At 34.4% G+C, this 21,498-nt stretch overlaps 1 protein-coding gene across 1 annotated transcript in view; it reads left to right on the top strand.

Moving 5' to 3' along the window:
* LOC134854554 (uncharacterized) overlaps positions 1-21,498 on the top strand; it is a 245,060-nt gene that overhangs the window by 51,007 nt on the left and 172,555 nt on the right. The gene's annotated exons all lie outside the window — the stretch shown is intronic.

The raw sequence follows: 21,498 nt of genomic DNA, 5'->3' as shown, positions 1-21,498 counted from the left end.
AAAACGTGTAGGGGACGTCGAATGCGATGTTGCCGGCGATGCATAGCGGTAGCGTGCAGCCCACCTCGCGAGTGTTCGGCTGCAACACGGCGATAAAAGCGGTGAACACTATTGAAAAAACGCACATTAGAAGATCGACAAATGCGAGCAAGAGAATCGGGATCTCGCCGGGGTTCTTCGGATGTTTCTTGGCGTAAATTAAGAAGACTAAAAAGTTTCCGAAGAGGCCCAGAGCTGAAATAACCCACTGGGGAAAGTAGCTAATGATTACCTCAACAGAAGGTTGTATTGTAAAGCAAGGGTCGTTCATCAAATTGGTACCCCGGATATTCAATGCAGTACGAGTGCTACTGGGAGCAAATTCAGCCATTGCGTCGGAAGGGAAAATAAACTAATACTAGCTGAAAATTCTTTTAAAATAACTTTAAAAAACTCTGCGGCGACGTCTACATAAAAAATATATATTTTCAATTTATAAAGAAACGTTTGAAATCTATGTTTGAAAATTGTTTGAGCTTTGAAGTTTTGCTTGTAAGACCAATTATTAAAACAATTCAGAGCTAGGCTTTAAAAATGGAGTCAATAGTTTGAAGTTACAGGGAAGTAACGGCAAAAAAAAATGCTGCAAAAAAGAACTTCAATAAAGGTTTCCCAAAACTAGAATGAAAGTTGAAAAGGTGAAAAATAGAAACATCAGAGAATGAGACAGTATTTTGTTGATTACTTTTTTTCGTTGTTTCAGAAAAGAAAAGGTAAAAAGAAAAGCTTAGATTGGTTGGCAAAAAAGTAAGTAGATTAGCAGCCCGTTTCAGGCATGGACATTTGATATTTGGGCAGCTATCTTCATTCATTTCCAATTATTTTTCAATTTATTTTGGTCAATTGCTTTGAGACGAATTGTCGCCTTTTTTATCTGTAACGAATAGCTTTTTCAGCCAATTCAATTTGGATTGAGCTCAGACAGCAAAAATGGCATGAAAATTTAATAAGAACTTCGGGGGAAATGGGAAAGCGAGGCTTCATTTATTTTGCGGATAGGATATCATTATCTTTATTTAAGTAAACAGAAGCTTTGTAGCTATAGTTTATAGGTCTTTATTTGGCTTTCTAAAAAAATAAAGGTCAACGAAGCAATAGATGCCCTTTACACTATCGAGTGCCCCAGTTTTAACCCAACCCCACCCCCCCTCCCCCCTCACATTCGAATGCCCAACTTTACAACCCCCCTACAAATTATCAAGGCTTGTCAAAAAAAATTGGATTCGAAAATAAATTTGGCTGGAACATTAAACAGTTTTTAGCCTAGAACATTCAACTTAAAGTCTCAACTGAAAAAAAAAGAAAAAAAATTCAAGCAGCGTTTCTTCGCATCTGATATTTTTCTGCGAGACAAGAATGAACAAAGCACCTGAATCCTAGGGTTTTTCATCAAAGTTTGTGGGTGGGCAAGAGCATCTATGAATAAAAATGAACAAAGCGAATGGTTAGAAGGCCGAGAAAGAATTTTAATTTAATTTTAAGAACCAAAATAATTTTAAAAAAAAATGGAATAAACAAAACAAATAAACCCTATGAAAGTGATGAATACTGATAAAAAGTGAATAAAAGAATGATGAAGAATGAATAGAAAAAAAATGATGAAAGTCTTCAGGAAGGCTAAAATTGGAGTTTTCCAAAGAGCTGAATTGTTGTTCCGACCAATTGAAAAATGGGGAAAAGCATTGTATCCGAGTGTGCGTAGAGGAGACTTTTGTTAAACATATATCTATATAAATATAACGTTATTGTGTATTACATAGCTCATTAGCATTACCAAGGTCAACGTTAAAGTCAGCTTTGTTATTACGTATCGCCGGTATTTATGTGAATTAAAGTATATTCTCTTACGTCTTTAGATTCTAACGTACGTTGTCCTAACCACAACGAGAAAACTTCCCTATGGCGCAGTCACAAACGAAATCGAACCACCGCGGTCTATTTGATTTTTGGCGTGATCCCTCACAAAAACCACCGATACCCTGGGAAGATTGGGCACAGAAGTTCCAATAAGTCGTGATAGCGAAAGAAGAAAAAGACATTGAAGAGCTATTGGAAGAAGTTGCGCAACTAGAAAACCTATACCCGACCTTAGAAGAGCCACTTAGAACTGAGGACGCAACAGCGCAGAACGAAAGGGAAGGTCGAAAGAACGCAGTAATAAGAACCTAGAGAGACGAAAAAACACGTCGGACTGACGGAGAAAAGCTACTTTAAGGAAAGCACACGGGACGAGGCAGACAAGAGACTCAAGTCGAAGATGTTTTTATTGGCAGGAAAACAGGGTTAAATGTGTTTTTTTTTAAAAAGCACCTTTGCAAGAAAACAGTGGGAATGAATTTGTGGACCTGTGGAAACTTGCATTGGGCCAAAAATGTTACTAACCAAAAATTGTACTATTTGGGAGAAATTAACAAGAAACCGGGGTCATGGAACACTTCTTTGTGGCAGTGAGCGACTTTCACACAAAAGAAGAATCGTTTGTTGGAAGAAAAGAATCCAAAAATAACACAAAGGCGGTTAGCTTAGTACAGTGGGCAGATTGATTGTCACCGTTCAATTGCAAAATAGAACATATCCCGTGGAAGAATATGTTTTTGGTAGACTATTTATTTACGCACCCAGTGGGAACGGCCCCGAAAGTGTCATTGTTAGATAATATGTTTGTGGTTGCGAGAAAAAATGCAGTGAGTAGGCTACTCAATCCTTCGGTTCATGAGAGCATTGGCAAAAAGGACAACCAAAATTACGTAATATTCAGACTAAAATCGGAACGCGGATTATGTCACCAAAAACAAATGCGCAGCGAAAACTGATCGACACGTTTCGGAAGTGTCATACGATCAAAGTTTGTTTTAAAAAACACGCGCGTACGAAACACAGTACACACTGTGAAAGAACTAAGCGCAGAGTAATGAAGGAAAGCTTAAGCAAATATCCTCGTTCGGAAAACAACCAGAAGCACGAAGCCCGAGAAAAACCGTCATTAATTGTGTATGGCACTAATGCTTTTAGACAGGCTTCAGCTGAATCCCGGCTACCTTATTCGATTGATCGATGCTGAGTTTGCAGCAGCTTTTACAAAAACAGATGGAAACTTAGATTGTTTTCTTGAGACGTTGGAGACAAAAATTTTGAAAGATATAAAAGATTTCGGCCACCAGCGTGACAAAAAACATACGAGGATCGAATGGTAGTTTTAACACAGTTGCAGGCGCTGACCTTGACGTGTCTTCGCAAAAGACACTCGGAAATGTTCAAGACGGGAGAAGTGGCAGTTTCCTTAACAGTTTCGAAACCTCAAAACTGCAAGATTTCGATACAGAATCAATAATTTCTCAGTTTGATTGGACGTTAACTAAAGTAAGACGTATACATTTTTCAAATTATCGCTCAAATATTTAAATAATTGAGCTCCGGAAGCAAGAGTTTTTTGCAAAAGGTTTATGAAACGTCATGTTAATCTTAAAGTATTATCTTTTTTGAAAAGATAATCATAATCAGCTTTTCTCTGCTCAAGTTAAGTTAGGCGATAAAAGTGGGCGATAAGTAATTAAATTCGTGAAACTTTGTTTTTTACGAAGAAAAATATGAACGAAAATCAGGAAAACTTTTTGGACCTACATGTAACAGTTTTTTTCACTAACATACTTTTAGTTCTTATGTACCTATTTTTTCTGATAAAGTTAACGCTGGCCTGTGAAAGTGTCCCAACAATGTTATCCACAATATATGATGAAGGACAGTTTGAGTAGCATTCTTAGCAAGTTCTCACCAATTTTCCAGATGTAACTTCAACCAACTTGGAAACCACTAGTGTTTCACCTACACTTGAAATTAAAAAATGGCAAAGCGGGAGAAAAATTTTGATTCTTTTTGAAAATCTGAAAAAATAAGATTTAATAGATAGTTTTGTAGAGTAAGAGCAGCGTACATTTCTGTGAGAAGCTAAAGTAAACCGCAGAAAAATTTGAATACTGTTTCTCAAACCAAGATATTTTTTTTACAAATTTTGGTCCACCAATCAGACGTTTCACAAAAACTCAAGCTTTCCTTAATATCTAAAATAAATTTGGGGTATGAACTTGGTTTTTGTAGACAAGCCAGCGAGCCAAAACTATAGAGTCATTTTTTTTTGCTTGTTGTTCAGTTTTTTCGGCGACTTATTGCAATTCAAACAATGGAAACAATTTATGCTAAAGTCACTTTTCAAACAAATTCAAGCTTTTCAAATTATGCAAGCTTTTCAAACCAATTCTCGAGAAAACACTCCTAAGATTTAATAGATAGTTTTGTAGAGGAAGGACAGCGTACATTTCTGTGAGAAGCTAAAGTAAACCGCAGAAAAATTTGAATACTGTTTCTCAAACCAAGATTTTTTCTACAAATTTTGGTCCACCGATCAGACGTTTCAAAAAAACTCAAGCTTCTCTTAATATCTAAAATAAATTTGGGGTATGAACTTAGTTTTTGTAGACATGCCAGCGAGCCAAAACTATAGAGTCATTTTTTTTTGCTTGTTGTTCAGTTTTTTCGGCGACTTATTGGAATTCAAACAATGGAAACAATTTATGCTAAAGTCACTTTTCAAACCAATTCAAGATTTTCAAATTATGCAAGCTTTTCAAACCAATTCTCGAGAAAATACTCCTAAGATTTAACGAATAGTATTTTAGAGGAAGGGCAGCGTACATTTCTGTGAGAAGCTAAATTTTCTAATTCTTTCGGTGTATATTCGAGTGAGGCAGTGTTCAAAAACCTTGTTCACTACAGAAGACAAGTGTATAGGTCTTTGTCGATTCACTATCTAAATGGATCATAATCATCTCTTTTTGTCCTCATTTTGGGTATGCCCAAGATTGTGTTCAAAACAATTACATCGGAGTTATTTCAAGAACAATTATCATTCCGTCAAAATCAGATCAAACAGGAAAATATTTTCAATAACGTACCAGTAAGAAGTCTAGCAGTTGCAATGAGTACAAATTCAGTTGCTGCGGGATCGTTTCGTGAAAAGTGTTTCAGCTTCATGAGTTTTATTTGAGAAAACTTACAATTATTCGAGTTGGAAGAGCATTTTTTCCATTAGGTGTAACTTCTCAATTTCGCCCCTATGCTCAAACAATGAAAGCAAGGCAGTTACCAAAAATTTCAAGCTCGTCAATTAAAAGATTTTCCAAGACACTACATTCTAGTTCGTTCCTTGGAAAGATGCAGCTGAACAGTTGCGTCATCCCGATCTTAGTAAAGACAGCTTGTATTGGAGATCTTTTTCCAATTTTTTTTGGAGCAAGTAACGGAAGATTGGGAGAAAGATTATCAAGTCTTCAAATTAACAAACTCGGAATGTCGCTGAAAAGAACGAACTTTCCTTAGTTTTCAGGTTTGTATCACAACCTAAGATTTTTCGGGATTTTTTTTACTGTTGCTTTACTATCTTGTCTTTTTTTTCCTCGGACCTAAATCTCGATGTAAAATAGACAGTGGATGATATATAAATAAAAGTTTCGAGAAATTTACGCAACCTAGTTTGTAGAGCAGTGTTCAAAAACCTTGTTCACTACAGAAAACAAGTGTATGGGTCTTTGTCGGTTCAGTATCTAAATGCATCTTAAGCATTTCTGTTTTTTTCCTTATTTTGGATTATAAAAAATGAAAAATGTTTGCCAGAAATTCTGAAAACGAATACAGGAAACTTGGATGACTAAGAATGCCCAAATTTCAAAAATTAATTTTCGTACGAAAAGTTTATGTTTGAAGCTGTAGCAACTATCAATTTCATCATGCAAAAACTCTTCACTGCGCAGTAAGAAAAGCATTTGCATACAAAAATTTGATTATTGTTTCTCAAAACAAAATATCTTTTAAACATTTTGAACCACCAATCATACGTTTCAGAAAAACTCAAGCTTTCCAAAAAATCTAAAAGATGTTTGGGGTGCAAACTTGGTTTTTGTAGACAAGCTAGCGAGTCAAAACTATAGAGTTAATTACTTTTTGCTGGCTCTTCAGCGATTTATTGGAATTCAAACAAAGAAAACAAGTTATGCCAAAAACACTTTGCAAGCTTTCAAAACCAATTCTGGAAAAAACACTCCTAGAGTTTTTGGGTTGACAAAGGAACAGAAAATGCAAAGATTCTTTGAAATTTTTGCAAAACAAAAAATTTTGAAGTTTGAAAACAATGAGTTATCAACAGCTGCATTTTCAGAGAGAGCTATTCAGTCATTGAAACATATACCTCTACATCGAAGATCATGGTGAACAATTTGTTACAAAGTTTTTATATTTTGTGTCTACAATGAAAGTTTGGATTGATAGATCTATTGGAAATTCACTTTCAGATGTCAAGGAAGCTGACCTTTTTCATTTCAATAGACATTTGAAAAAATAAAAAAAACCAATTTTACGCATGCATTTTTGGAGTAAAATGATGAGGAAAATCTAAAGGTTAATTTTTTTTATTATAGCTCTAAAATCCAGTTTTTAGTTATTCTTTTACTATCAAGCTAGTTTTCAGCTAGTTTCCGGCGCATGAATTTTTTCAATATCGAGTTCGTTTCTATTGCTTCTTTTAACTTTTATCAAAACTAAAAACAATAGTTTTAATAATTTTTCAAACTTTTCGTTAAAATTCCAATTGAAAAGAGAATGGGCGGTTGCTAAATCAGAAACATCCTGCCGGCCTTTGTACCAAACTGCACTCCAAGACAATTTCACGTTGATAGATGGAGGAGAAAGTTTCAAAGACAAAGACAATAGGAAGGTTGAAGCGAAGTTTATTGAACCTGGGTTGCATCCAACTATGGTTGTTATAGTTAGAGCCGCGAACAACGAAACTCGAGAACGATTAGCTGCACAAGCATTAAAAGATAATCGAACTTATGTATCAGCATATAAAATTATATATAAGTTAGCTGTTCTTATACCTGAGGACCAATCGGTGTTTCTTATTCAATAAGATGATTTGAGTCAGGTTTTTGTTTGAGACAAGGAACAAAATCAGACAAAGGTTGTTTTGAGTGAGAGACCACATTATATTCAGTTTTCTTACAATATTATAGAAGCACAAGCTCTGATAAAATTTAGTCTTTTTAAAGAATATGATATGGTAGGTTTTATAATATCCCTTTACTGCATTGTTTTCTTTTCATTTGCAAAGAATTTACGGATTAAAAAGTAGTCAGAAAAACTCTTATCAAGGTATCAAGATAGAACTAAGGGATGGTAAAGGTACAAAATTCCCTTTTGTATACGTAGAAAAGACAAGCATTGTCCTTTAATACCAATGAGTTTCGATTAATCAGTTTCGAATAAAATTTCAATCGAAGTAGTTTCTAGAAATTCAGCTTAATCATTCCGTTTTTTTGGACATGCAGAGCGTGAAAGAAATTTTAGTGTTTCTGCGCAAATTCTCGGGAGAACCGCGATACCCTTTATTAAAAAGTAAATAGCCCAGCTGTGCACAAAGAATTGAAACAGATTGTTTTGAAATTGGTGCTCCAGCGTTAAGAAAAGTTTAGTAGACCAAAAAAGTATAAACAATTGCAAACGTTTTAGAACAGGAAACGGTTTGGAAACAGATGGGACGTGGGAAAATTACAAGGGTAGAACTAATAGAACCAGATCAAGTTTTCGAAAAATTATGTCGAAAACAGTTGCTCTCGCAAAATTTTTTTTAACAATACAAAATGCATTTGAATCATATTAGCCATTTTTGGTACAAGGCTTTTTACAAACTCTTTTCTGGAGTTATTTGATAAAACCAAAAACCAGTTATGGAAACAATTATTTCAATTTACACGGAAGAAGTATTTCTCAGTACATATTTAGATGAAAGCGGTTTTGAAGTTGATATTGATCCAGACTTTAAGCTCTATTTGGATATGCGTAGTCTCATCTTTGCCATAATTAATCAGAGCAAGATTGTTTGATATTTTCAAGAAAGACAAAGCAGAACGAAATGCAAAAGCAAAGGAATACTCAGATGAGGAAAATTGACCTTATTTAACTTATGTTGACAATCACGTATACTCTCTATTATCAAAATTTCATTTTTTTAAACAATACAATTGCCTACAACGCCAATGGATTATATCCTCATAAAACACAAATTTCGAACAACAGCAATGAGTGAAAAAGGAATTCTTGCTTTCATGGATATAGTTTTGAAGAAAACGCGAACGAATTTGATGCACTACTTTACACTGATAGAGCAATTTCTTAGAACTAGTGTTAATTTTTCACTCTATGGGAGGCTTGCCATTGATTTTTTTTACTTCAGAATAATATTCAATATCATAAACCAAAGTTCGAATTAAGCTTAAACCTTGTTGTCTGATAATCCAAATAACTACAAATTGGTGATTTTTCGCTCTACTACAAAAATTTTTTAAAAAAAGTAGTTGAACCTATTCATCAGAACTTGCAATGGAACCTAAAACAATTACATGGAAACTATATCAAGAACAATTATCATTCCATCAAAAACAGTTCATACAGGAAAATTTCTTCAATAACGTTCCAATAAGAAGTCTAGCAGCTGCAATGTATACAAATTCAGCTGCTGCGGGATCGTTTTGTGATCATCTTTCCGCTATCACCAGATTTTCTTGATATTTGTTTTTTATTCGAGGTGGAGGAGCTTTTATTTATTTAGATGTAATTTTTCATTTTTGCCCCAATGTTCAAACAGTGAAAGCAAGGCAGTTCAAGCTCGTCCTGTACAAGATTTTAAAAGACACTGTTTTCTAGTTCTTTGCTTGACAAGATGCAGCTGAACAGTTGCGTCATCAATAATTTTTGTGAAGAAAGCTTGAGATTGGAGATGTTTTTCCGATTTGTTTTGGAGCAAATAACAGAAGTCTTTGGGAAGACATTATCAAGTCTTCAAATAGGCAGAATTGGAGGTGTCGCTAATAGGAACGAGTTTTCCTGAGTTTTCAGGTGTGTATAATAACAGTAGATTTTTCGGGATTTCTTACTTTTTTTCTCGCTGTACTATCTATCCTTCTTTTCTTCGGACCTAAATCTCATTGTAAAATAGACATTGAATGATGCATAAATAAAGTTTCGAGAAATTTACACAACCTAGTTTTCAAAGCAGTGTTCAAAAACCTTGTTCACTACAGAAGACAAGTGTATGGGTCTTTGTCAGTTCAGTTTCTAAATGCATCTAAATCATCTCTTTTTTTCCTAATTTTATTTTGTCTTTTTCAGTGGTAAATCAGCTAACAAGTGTAAAAAATGCATAACTTTTTGCTCGTAAAATTTATTGAAAGAATTTCTGAGCTCAGATTCAAGTACATTGGATCTTATTTCTCTGATGATGCTCCTCAACAAACAAAAAAAAATACCCTTTTGCAATAATTTACTCAACTCCAGGCATTGAGAGAAGAGAACACCGGATCATGAGTCCTTCATGGGACAAAACTTACCACTTTGCCGACTCTATGTGCAAAAAAGCATTAACTCACTCCTTTTTAGAAAACTATCGTCAAATGATTTCCCGAATTACGCAAATTAGTCAGACTTTTTCTTTTTAATTTCTACCAGAAAATTGTGTAATAGTAAATAATTGCTTGTTTTGAGTTTTATAAATAGTTTTATGCAAAAGGCAGTTAATATTTGTAATTGTAAATTATTGCAAAAAATTTCCAAAGGAAGGCAGTATTTTAGATAATTTCTTTATATTTTAATTCTAATCCCATTAACACTTTTTTTTCTTAAATTTTCAGTATTCGTCCTCCAAGATTCAACATGAATACTTAAAAATTTATATAAAAAAACATGTCATAGCTCAAATTAGATTGAATCTTACGGGGTTTTGAAGTTATTGATTTTTTTTGATAAAGTACTCACAGAAAAGCACAAAAAACGGGAGCCTGAATGTTTTAACGAGGAGTTTAAGTGTGCAAGCTGCTATGTTTTAAATCACAAGGTTTTGCTGCTATGTCTACAAGTCAAACAAGTTTAAATTTAGCTGCAAAGGATTAAGCAAACGGGCTCTAGAAGACTCTGAAGAGGGACTTTTAGCAAAGTTTAGGAGAGTATTAGATGAAGCAATCAACCCAACGTCAGTAATCAGAGGATTTAAAACGGCAAATCATATGGCTGCAAAATAGGATCAGAAAAAAGGACTTATTGTTTTTATCCAAAGAGACAAGTTCAAGCTGACGGAGTTTTTTTAAACTTGGTAAAACTAATGTATTGTGATAAACTTATATTTGATGTGGTTGTTTGTTGGTTTCATGATTATTTACTATGAAGTTGCTGTAAACTCAAAAAACAATGCAGTGATTTAAACACTTTTTTCGTAATTTATATTTTTTTTCACAAAAACCTTGAGCAGGATTCTAAATCAGTTTCAGTAGATTTCCATATACCTTCCGCTAAAAAGAACATAGGTATTTAAAACACCATATAAAACAAGTTATAACTCAAATTGGATCAAATCTTATCGTGATTTGAAGTTTTCAGATTTCAGATTTTGTTTTTTTTTTCATAGAAAAAGGAAACAACTTTTCAAGTTCTGCGCAACCTTCCTAGCCTTGACTTGCCATGAACCCAAAAAACATTCAGTAATACTTTCATTCTACAATCTACAACAATGATATTCATCAATTATATAATGCGCGCCAAAGATTTTCCCTAAAAGTTCAAGATTTCTAAGCAGAAAATCCAAAAATACCATTTTTCTTATCATTATCTTACCAATTACCGGTGAAACTTTACAATTTCTATTCCCTATCTTAATATTTTGTAGATTCTAAACCCAATGTTAATACATAGCATGGCTGATCGAAAATCTATAACATAACTTGAAACTTGAAATATGAAAATGAAATCAAATTTTACGCCACTTCGCTGAAAAAACCATATGGAGCACTGAACCCAAAAATTTGACAGAGTAGCAAAAAAGCACAGACGTTTTTCACCTCTCAAACACACAATTTTTAGCGGTTGGTTTTTGATTAATTTCAAATACGAAAAAATGTTTCAATCGAGGATATTTTTTGTGAGGTTTAATGCACGCAGAATTAGCAGTTTTTTTGGATTTGTCAAAACTTATGGATCGCTTAACAATCCAAACTGAATTTCATTGCGTCTTATTATTCAGAACAGTGAGTAGACAATAAATATACATTGCAGTTCACGAGTGTATTGTGAAAGACCCGAAAAATTAAATTTTTTTGTTTTTTTTTTTCAAATGGATTAACTTTTGCTCAAAAAATTTGAATCACCTGAAACTACAGCTGAAAAAAAAATTATTAACAAATTGAGAATAATTGTTTTAATTTTCGAACAAATGATAAAGCGGTTGTGTTCCGGATGTTTTTTTCGTGAGAAAATTTAAATTTCTAACCGTTTTGCGTCTGTAAAACTGTAAAAAAATATCTGAAGTTAACTGTTTACCAGTTGGGACAATTAGGCACGATATATTTGGTTCGGTTTGAGCGTAAGTGTGAACTAAACTATGCCATATTGAATCATTGCGAGGCCAAACTGTACACTAGATAGGCGCACAATTTGATGACCGTGTGCTCCTGATACCAGACACAAGTCTATAGAGATTTTTCAAAATGTGAGTGGGTTCCACTTACCACATTTCGATGGATTCCGCGTACAAATTCCTTAACCGTGATTTTTGTCGGCATATTTGTTTCTTAGCGATTTCTGCAACAAACGAATCCTGCTAGTTGTTCTGGAATACGCAACAGTAAGCGTTTTTCACAAGAGGAAAGCGGATTCCGTAAACGTAAGCGAACTACTCTATTCTAAGTGGATCGTAGCTTTGGTTTCTTATACTGAACTGAACCAGTCATTGCGTGAAAAGTTAAAAGCTTCTATTAAAAGTTTAACAAGCAAATGATGAATCCAAAAACAAATCTTCAACCCTTGTTCAACTAAAACTGTGCATGTACCTTTTTAGTGTTTGGATGTACGTTTTTACTCAGCATTATAACAAACGAAATAGCTTGAATCAGTTTGTTTTTATTCTTTCAGGATTTGAGACCGGAAAAGTGTTCATTTTTTGGTATTTGAAAAAGGAAATTTTTCACTGTTCCAGTAATTGAGACCAAAAAACTCTTCATTCTTTCAGTATTTGAGATCGGAAGGTTGTTCAATCTTTCAGTATTTGAGACCAAAAAAGTGTTAATTTTTCACTATTTGATATGGGAAAAATTTCATTCTTTCAGTATTTGAGATCAAAATTTTGTTCATTGTTTCACTAAATGAGATCGGAAAGTTGTTCATTTTTTTAGTGTTTGAGATCCGGAAAGTGTGAACTCAAAAATGTAATATTAAGAGGTAACTATATATGTTACAAGAACCTGCAAAAAAACGCGTATTCCGCCTACGTTTCGCGAATTCCGCAACATATCACTTTTACTGTACCTTTTTTTTGTTGGTGGATTCCATAAAACTGTTCCGGATTTCGCAAAAACTGTTGGGGTTCCGCAATTTTGTCTATTTTTGGAGCAATTTTGAGCGGTACAGTGTTTTAGCTTTTTGCTTGTGGAATCCAAAACAGCAAAGAAGAGCAAAAGAATAAAGCAAGGTTGCCGATGCCGCGACAAATCTGATTTTGACATGTTGCCGAATCCGTGTACAGTTCACAAAACGCAGAGTTCGGCCTCGTGATGATTAAGGAATTTGCGTATCTTATAACACTACTAAAAAACGGACCATTTAAAAATTTATATAATGTAAGAGAGGATGAACTTGAAAAAACGAAAAAATGATTTTCACAGCTTTTAAGGGAAAAAGTCAAACTTTTGCTCTGATGGGGGCAGTCCAGTCAGGTTTTTCTTTTTCCACACGCTGTGCTCAAACAAGCTTAACAATTCATCAGTAAAAATTCAAACGTACTGAACAATTTACAGTTGTAAATCAAATTAATCAACTTGAAATCAAAATCTTCAGTTTGTAACGCCAAAATTTCAAATTAGTCTAAATCAGACGACACTTACGCAAACTAAAATTTCTTTGACCAAGGATTACAACGGGACTATAAATAAGATATACATCCAAAAAAACAACAATAAAAAATAACGAATTTTTGCAAACAGCAATTTCTGACAACGCGAAACTGCTCCGATTTCGTCTTTCTGCTTAATCATAGTTTATATCAGGGGCGGATCTAGAATTTTATCGAGATTGGGGAGAGAAGCGGATAAAAAAAAAGACTTCAAAAATTTTGACGACCTTTCTTTTAGGTCGACCAAACTCATTTTGCGAGCTCTCTCAAAGCACTAAAAAGAACCTGTCTTGGCCATATTTTCTGCGCCGCAGGCAAAATGTTGAAAACACAGGGCAAGATTAGTGTTTTCAGGCACTTTTTGAAACATTTTAAGGCCCGTCAGCCAAAAATGGATGTCTGAAAAAGTACAAAAGGGAGACCCTTTGGGTCGGCAAGGGATTCAATCCCTGTGAGGGGGCGTCCACCCACTCATAAATCCGCCCACTTATTCTCTTAACCCTAAGAAACTTGCTGGACAGAAATATTGTCAAATCCTGATTGTTGCGTCAGCCTTAATTTGCTTAAAATTGAGTCCAAATAAATGTTAATATGACTTGGAAAACGCCCAAACAAAATATTAATCTAAATTGCTTAAACATATTTTCTCAGAAAAACCATATATTTTAAAATCTTTCCTATTTTGTTCTTACTTTCAGGTTAATCCCGGGTCGAGTTGCTCGACTTAAGTTTCGACTTTGAAAGTCGAGAAAGTGCAGTTTTGCTACTGAAATTCCTTGGACGAGGTTCAATTTTAACTCCAGCACAAAGTCGAAACAAACCCGATTATAGTGAAGAAAGTCGAAACATAGGTCAAGAAAGCCAAAACATAGGTCAAGCATAGTCGAAAAATAGGTCGAGCAAAGTCGAAACACAGGTGAAGCATAGTCGAAAAATAGGTCGAGCACAGTCAAAACATAGGTTGAGCACAGTCGAAACATTGGTCGAGCACAAGCGAAACATAGGTCATGCACAGTCAAAATATAGGTCGAGAACAGTCGAAACAAAGGTTGAGCACAGCCGAAGCGTAGGTCGAGAACAGTCGAAACAAAGGTCGAGCACAGTCGAAATATAGGTCGAGCACAGACAACAAACAGGTCGAGCACGTCGAAAAATAGCACGAGCACAGTCGAAAGATAGGTCGAGCACTGTCGAAACATTCGTCGAGCACAGTCGAAACATAAGTCGAGTACAGTCAAAACGTAGGTCCAACACAGTCTAAACATAGCACGAGCACAGTCTAAATGTAGGTCGAGCACAAGCAAAACATAGGTCGGGCACAGTCGAAACATAGTTCGAGCACAGTCGAAATATAGCATTAGCACAGTCGAAACATAAGTCGAGCACAGTCGAAACATAAGTCGAGCACAGTCGAAACAAAAGTCGAGCACAGTCGAAGCATAGGCCGTGCACAGTCAAATCAAATTTTTTTTTAAAAAAATTAAAAATAGACTCAGCTCAATATAAAACTCACATTTTTGTGATCTAGAGGGTTAAGATAGTCATTACCCTAGTCGATCAAGGGAGGTTATCTTGCAAGACCTTTTTAAAAGTCGCGTTGCGTCTTTTTAAAAGGTTCTGCAAGAGAACCTCCTTTAAAGATATCCTTTTATTACAAGATCTATAAAGATACGTTTTTTAGGACAAAACAGCTTTACACGCAAAGGCAACCAAGTACCGTTTGTGGAAGAAGGAAGTAATCTTAGCTACGTATACATACACACAGCCCGCTAGGCGGTGGCTCCCAGAAAAATTAACTTTTCGAGTTTTTTTTATTCACCGCTATATTCAAGTTTTGATCAACAGCTTACACCTTAATCACTCAAAATAAGAAAAAACACTTTGTTTCAAATGAGAACATAAATACTAGCATATATTTAATAATGAATTTTTTTTCATCTCCTAAGAGATATTTTCAATTTCATAACGAAAACTTTAGTCGATTCAAGCAAGGAATCAATTTACAGTGTTAAGTGTAATTTATACAAACGAGCCGAAAAAATCGAACTCTTACATTAATAATTCTCAGGTTTTTGCAAATACTAAGTTAAATTAGCAATGTGTAGGTTTTTATTTTGCTTCTCGGTTGTTTTTACACCGGGTTTTAATGGAATACTTTTATTAAGAATAAAGTTATTATGAATAAAGCCCATCTGATAAATTTAAGTTTTACATTCAGTGGTGCTACATTTTTTAGCAAACCGGCTATTTGGCAGACGCTTTTTTCAAGATACTCAAACAGTTAACAACTCCAAATGCTAATTTTAAACGCGGTTTTGGCAAGTAGCGACTGCTTGCCTCGTTGTGATTGCTTCCAGCACAAGGTTTATCTTGCGCGTCAATCAGTGTTAGCGGCCCAATTTCTTTGCTCTGTTTCCGAAAACGAAGAAGTTTCATTGAAAAACCAAATGCTAATTGCCTTTTTTTAGGGAAACTCAACTCCAGACTAAAATTGTTTTCATGTCTCCTAATCAATTATGCATCAATGATATTATGTAAGCCTGCTAAAAGGCTCAAATTTTACTTTCAATAGTAGGAGATAAGTCTACTAAAGTATTGGTTACCATACTCAAAGAACAATTTTTCAATTTTGATTATGGTTTTTTGTTGAATTAAACAATTAATCTCTTTTTTTTGCGTGACCACTCGTAGAGCCCATATCCATGCATATAATAATTTCAAAACCTTTTTGTATAAAAACGCAACTAATAAAAAACGCGCGAGACATTTTTTAGGCTTTCAGCCAGGTTTGTAGTCATTTGCCGATTTTAAATTTCAACTAAGAAACCTAGAATTCTAGCCCTGGTTCCTTTCAAAATTCTTTGAAATCCAGCCGTGGACTCTTAGAAGGATCCAGGAAAGCCAATGTAATCCTTGCAAGACTTTGACCTGGTTTTTACCATGGCCAGGCCTGGCTGCAAGAATGGCTACAGGGATGGACTGCCATGGACAGGTAACCCGGGGCTAGTAACGTACTGATAACAACAAACTTTTATGGATATGCAATTCTTGCACTAATGCAACTACCCAAATTGAATTACTCTTTCAATTCTTTCTTGTTAAATAAAACGAATTGCATTGTAGCATTAAACTAGGACTGTAGATTATTATCCGAGGCGACCATATTTTATAACTTAATTTTATAACGCCTCGAGTGGGCACATATTTACAAAAACGAAAAAATACCGGGTGCTCAACGAAAAAGTGCAGAATATTATGCATGTGTACGAAGAAAAAACTGATTTGCATTTCTTTCGCGCTATGGCGAACTTGAGTTAAATATTTGCTATTTAATCTATATTGCCAAGCAATAAAATTTTTTCCAAGTTTAATTATTTTCCTTGATTTTTCGTTTGTGTCGAGTCGATTTGAAACCGGCAAAATAATAAATATATACAAGGTGTTGACTTTTCTTTTCCCTCCGCCCAACCCTGTAAGGTTAACCCATTTATTGTACCCTTGGTATACCCGTTATCATTTTTACCCGAAATTCAACTTTTTTGGAAAATTGGAAAATTTTTGTGCCGCCGTGGATTCGATCCTTTGATCTCTAGATTTTGAGACTAACGCTTCAACCACTATAACATGTGGCCTTTGGTTGTCATCGGAATTATTCTTCCAACTTTGGTTCTTTGATCTTTAATTAAGCCCATGTTTGAGTTTTCAAAGCGTAGATCAATTCTGTCGGCGCCAAAAGATCAAGGTCAGGAAATTCAAATGGTTTTGGACTGTTTTGTATAAGCACCAATTTGAATCATGTCGGTCAGATTCGTTTTCAAGTTCATATCAAAGTCTAGACTATCGGCAAGGTCATTTCTGTTCAAATCTAAAACGCATTTAGCAGCGTGCATGTTAACTCATTTTGGTTTGCAAAATTTTTCTCAATTAAAACTTTGATATTTACCGACGATATGGTTCCGAATCCTTTTCAAGTAACTTTCACTTTGATTCTAACAATTGGTTTTAAAAAGGGGTTAAATTGTAGTGGGGTTATCTGATTATGGGTCATATGAGAGGGGGTTAAGAAAAAGGGGGTTACAAAACACGGGGTGATAAGCTTGGGAACCATTTTGTTTACCCTGAAAAAGATTTGAGAAAGGGGGAATTGAACGGTAGATCCATTGCCTTTTTAATTGATTTTCAAGATAAACAAAAGCAATGAAACATTTTATTAATCTCGAACTATTCTATGCGCGCATTTTCATTTTTTAAATGTATTATTTATGAGTTCGGACGGGTCAAATAAAGAAATTGAATGAAGTACTAAAGAAAAAGATTAGAAAAAATAACAAGTTGCTGTGCAAGTAGACCAAAGTGATGAAATCGGGCAATCAAAACATTAAGAAAAAAAGAAAAAAACTTATCAGAGATAGGAAAAAAATATACTCTGAATCACACTCACTACGGCTTTGATGGCATATTACACTGATGTCTTTGGTTTTATTTTGAGGCATTCAAAGTCGGTCGGAATAAAACAATCTAATTCAAAGTTCCTTCTTTTCACTTGTGAATAACTAATTGGAAAGTATGAGAATATTTAGTTGGGTCTTTAAAATGAGAAGAGTCGTGTTTAAAAAAAAGGTGATGCCTGGTCCTAAAGTGTAATTGTAATTGTAATGGCGAAATTTTTGAATACGAAAATCGATTATTAACAATTAATATGCACAAAACCTCAGTGTGGGCGGAACAACAAAACGAAACAACGGCAATCAAGTTGAAGCCCTGAATGGCGGCTCTGTTGTCGCAATGACTTTTTAACCAAAAATTGATAAAACTTATTTGTTTTCCCTAATCTTCCCCTCGCTCATTGAAAACTACCCGCGTCATGAATTCTGCGTGTGCTTGAAGATTATTTGGATTTTTAAACACATCTCAAATTAGCTTGGATTGATTTTACGCGTTAAAAATAAACTGGAATCATCGCTATCATCAATTGGTCAATCTGGCGATTTTTAAACCATCGATAGCTTCAAGTTTATGACGGCAACGATGTTTTCTTCCAAATGATATATAAAAATTTCTGTCAAAAATGGTTATTTAACAAAATGATTTTAGTCTGAATAAAAATACCCCCAACAACAAAAAATATTCCGCCACTTTCTTCTTTATTTGGAACAATTGAGAGAAATATGGCTCATTCCACTGAAACAATATTAAGGCTATAAAAATGTACATTATTACATTCAGTGCTGAATGAAATGATCCGGGTTAACCGCATTAAACTCAGAAACTAAAACTTGTTTTTCTCAAATTGAGTCAAGTGTTTTTCTCAAATTGTGTTGAGCCTCGGCGAAAAAAAATTGGGCTCGAAAATTGAAAACAAACTGCGCCCTATTAATTCTGGTAGAATTTTCAGCCTGTTCATCAATTTTCACCCAAACTCAACGTAATTTGAGAAAAACGCGCTTCAAATTTCAAGTTGTTTTTCCGTTTTGTCCGGATAATTTCAATCAGCACTAAAATTTCCATCAATACTTTATCATTATTTTATTTAGGTAATTGGGCTCGTTCATATACGTACGTACAACTAATGAACTTGAGTTGAATAATATAATAAATCAAGTTGAAGACTTGACAAGTGGAAATTATCAGAATAATAACTCTTTTGCTGCTGATTTATTGCTTAACCTAGTCGTAATTTCTGACACTTCGCATGTGACAACTCAGCAGATAAATCTTATTCAAAAAAAGGTCAAACATCAGAATAAAAAACGCATATCTGGTATTGGTATTGAATGTGCATATCTGGATGGTATTGAAAATGTAAAACACCATCGATGATGTTTTGATTGTACAAAAAAAATCAATCTTTGTTTTTTTTCTGGCTCATTAACACACGGAGGAAGGTGAATCAACGAGCTGTTACAAGTTTTCGACGGAGAACCGCAGTTTTGTCGGAATGTTTTTTTTATTGTAAAATTTCATACCAAAAGCGGTGGTTTTGGCAATCAAGTTAGATCTCTTTCGATAGCAATTTCAAAAACTTCAAAAAATTATTGCAGCTGTAATATAATTTTTGAAGTTTTCAATTATTTAAGAAAACTAGTCTTGTCACCAAAGTATTCAAAGTTTCAAAAAAATCTTAAATTGGAGCTATCAAGAAACAAATGTTTTCGGATGGATAAATAGTACCAGGGGAAAGGTAGAATAGGCACGTAAGCTCCCTCCCCGCTACTTGCAAAAGCTTAAGAAAAATTGCTGAACTGTTTTTTTTATTTGAAATTATTTTTTGCTAGGATGACGTGATCGATTGATAGGAGCCGTCCTGCTACTTGCTCAACAACTGGTTGTTTAGTTATTTCATTTTAACTAAGAGCCATGAAATGACATTATACTTTAATGACATTATACTTTTTGCAACAAAATTAATTCAATTGCGAATGAACTAATGAGAAAAATTTTGCCTTAAAAAGCTGTTTTTGAGCGTCTCCGGACATTTTTTTTCAGACATTTATTTCCCGCAAAACACTGTCCGAAGGAAAAATTGTCCAAGACATTTGCTTACCACTCAAATTTGTCTCAAAAATGTCCAATAAGTGTCCATGCAATTACCAAAGTTTTAATTGACCGGATTAATTTGATAGCACTCAATAGCAAGGATTATTTCATTAAGGCCACGCAATTGTGCAATTAGAACAGAAATTTGTTTGAGCAGCATATTAGAGACAAACTTAAAACAAGACTCAATTTTTTGACCCAAACATGCACAATTTTTGCTAGATTGATATTCTTGCTAAACGTAGAAACGAGAGATTATAGTGTCATTGTTAATTCTCTCGAGTTATTCATGTTCACAATGGCAACCTCTTTGACAAAAAACACAACGAAAGGCTAATTTATGATGCACACACATATTTCATAAATCGAGTTTTAACAGACACCTCATTTTCGTGGCGATGTGTTTATCTAAATGCATTGGCCGTGTGCGCTGATTTTATCAAGAGAACGTCACTTGTATAAATGATCAAGAATTTTTCAAGGATCCCGCCGATATTGAGAAACAAAAATTCAGAGGAGCTCTGAAACCAAAGAGCAGTAGTTGCAGATGAGCAAAAAACAATTCTTTCCGTCGAAAGAGACATCAACAGAGAAACTGCAGCAGTAATCCCAATTTATTTGGCCAACTAGAGGACCGGTGAAAAAGTAGAAAAGGAAAGACGGTCAAAATTGTAGGAACCAAAATCCTTAACTGGTTTTGAACTGCCAGAGTTGGTGAAAATGACAAAAATGGCCGCGTGTCCGTTTCCCAAACCATACACGCATCTGTGGAGGAAATCTTATCTCTCTTATGTCTGCAGTGCTTTCAAAAAAAAGAAAAAAGAAACCCAAAATCGTTTTCGAACTGTTAGGACATACAATTTTCCAAACCGGCAACAATTGATTTCGATTGGTGGTGAAAAATGCGTGTTTTTCAATACCCCGAAAAAATGTAGCTCCAATACTGCTATTTACATTTGTTCCAAAGCGTCTGGAGTCACATTCAGTCAACAGCTATAAACTAATTCTAGAGTTCCGCGAGCATGTCCAAATGCTCTTAAGTACCACTTTTCTGCCTAAAGATTTTCTGCTTAAAAGAGTTAGAGTAATAATCAAATTATCGAAAAAAAAATTAAAAAGTGAATATTAAAAAAATCTATAAAAATTATGAGCAATGTAAAATTCTAGAGTTTTCATAAAAATAAAACTAGTAATTGTCATGTTTATAAGTACATATACAATTAGGTTGCATTTCTGTGCTGTAGATCTCTGATAGTTTTTTTTGAACGTTGTTGTTGTATGTCAAATGTTCGTAACTTAACTTGCAAAAAAATTTTGGCTGCTTTTTTAATGTCACAAGAAAAAATAAATGTCGTAGACAAGCAGTTGAACAGTGTTTATCAAAGGTAATTTGCATATTTCTTAGGTTTATTCTACATTTAGCTGGCTGTCAGTAAGCTCGATGCAATGGCAGGTGTTCTTTTGTTTGTAAGAAACTGCTTTAGAGGTTTGAAGTCTGAGTTTTTCAGTTTATTTCTAAATAACACAAATCTAATCACTGAAGAAAAGCAATCAAAGATAATATTGGAATTGCTGTTCAATAGGATTTATCGTTTCAATTACTTGGGCAACTATTTTTTGCAAAATATTCTTAAAATGAGTTTGAACTAATTTCAGATATTTTTTGCTGTATATTGAAAATTTTTTACACGTCGGACAATTTCCACATGTTGCTTCTCGTTTTTTTAAAAAACTCAATTTTCTAATTTGATGGTCTACTTTTCAACTGATTCTCGGCAAAGGGGTGGTCAGCTTGTAAAAAAACTTTTCTATACCTGATTCAAAACGTCATTTGAAATTAGGAATGAAGCTAATATCATGCAGTCGTCTGCATACTGCAACAAAATAAACCCATGAAATTTTAGTTTTTGCTTAACTTTTTGATCATATTGAATAAAAACTGA

This window comes from Symsagittifera roscoffensis, chromosome 9 (assembly GCF_963678635.1).
Source record: "Symsagittifera roscoffensis chromosome 9, txSymRosc1.1, whole genome shotgun sequence".
Lineage (NCBI taxonomy): Eukaryota > Metazoa > Xenacoelomorpha > Acoela > Convolutidae > Symsagittifera > Symsagittifera roscoffensis.
Note: the sequence above shows the minus strand (reverse complement) of the source record. Positions and strands in the feature narration are given on the sequence as shown.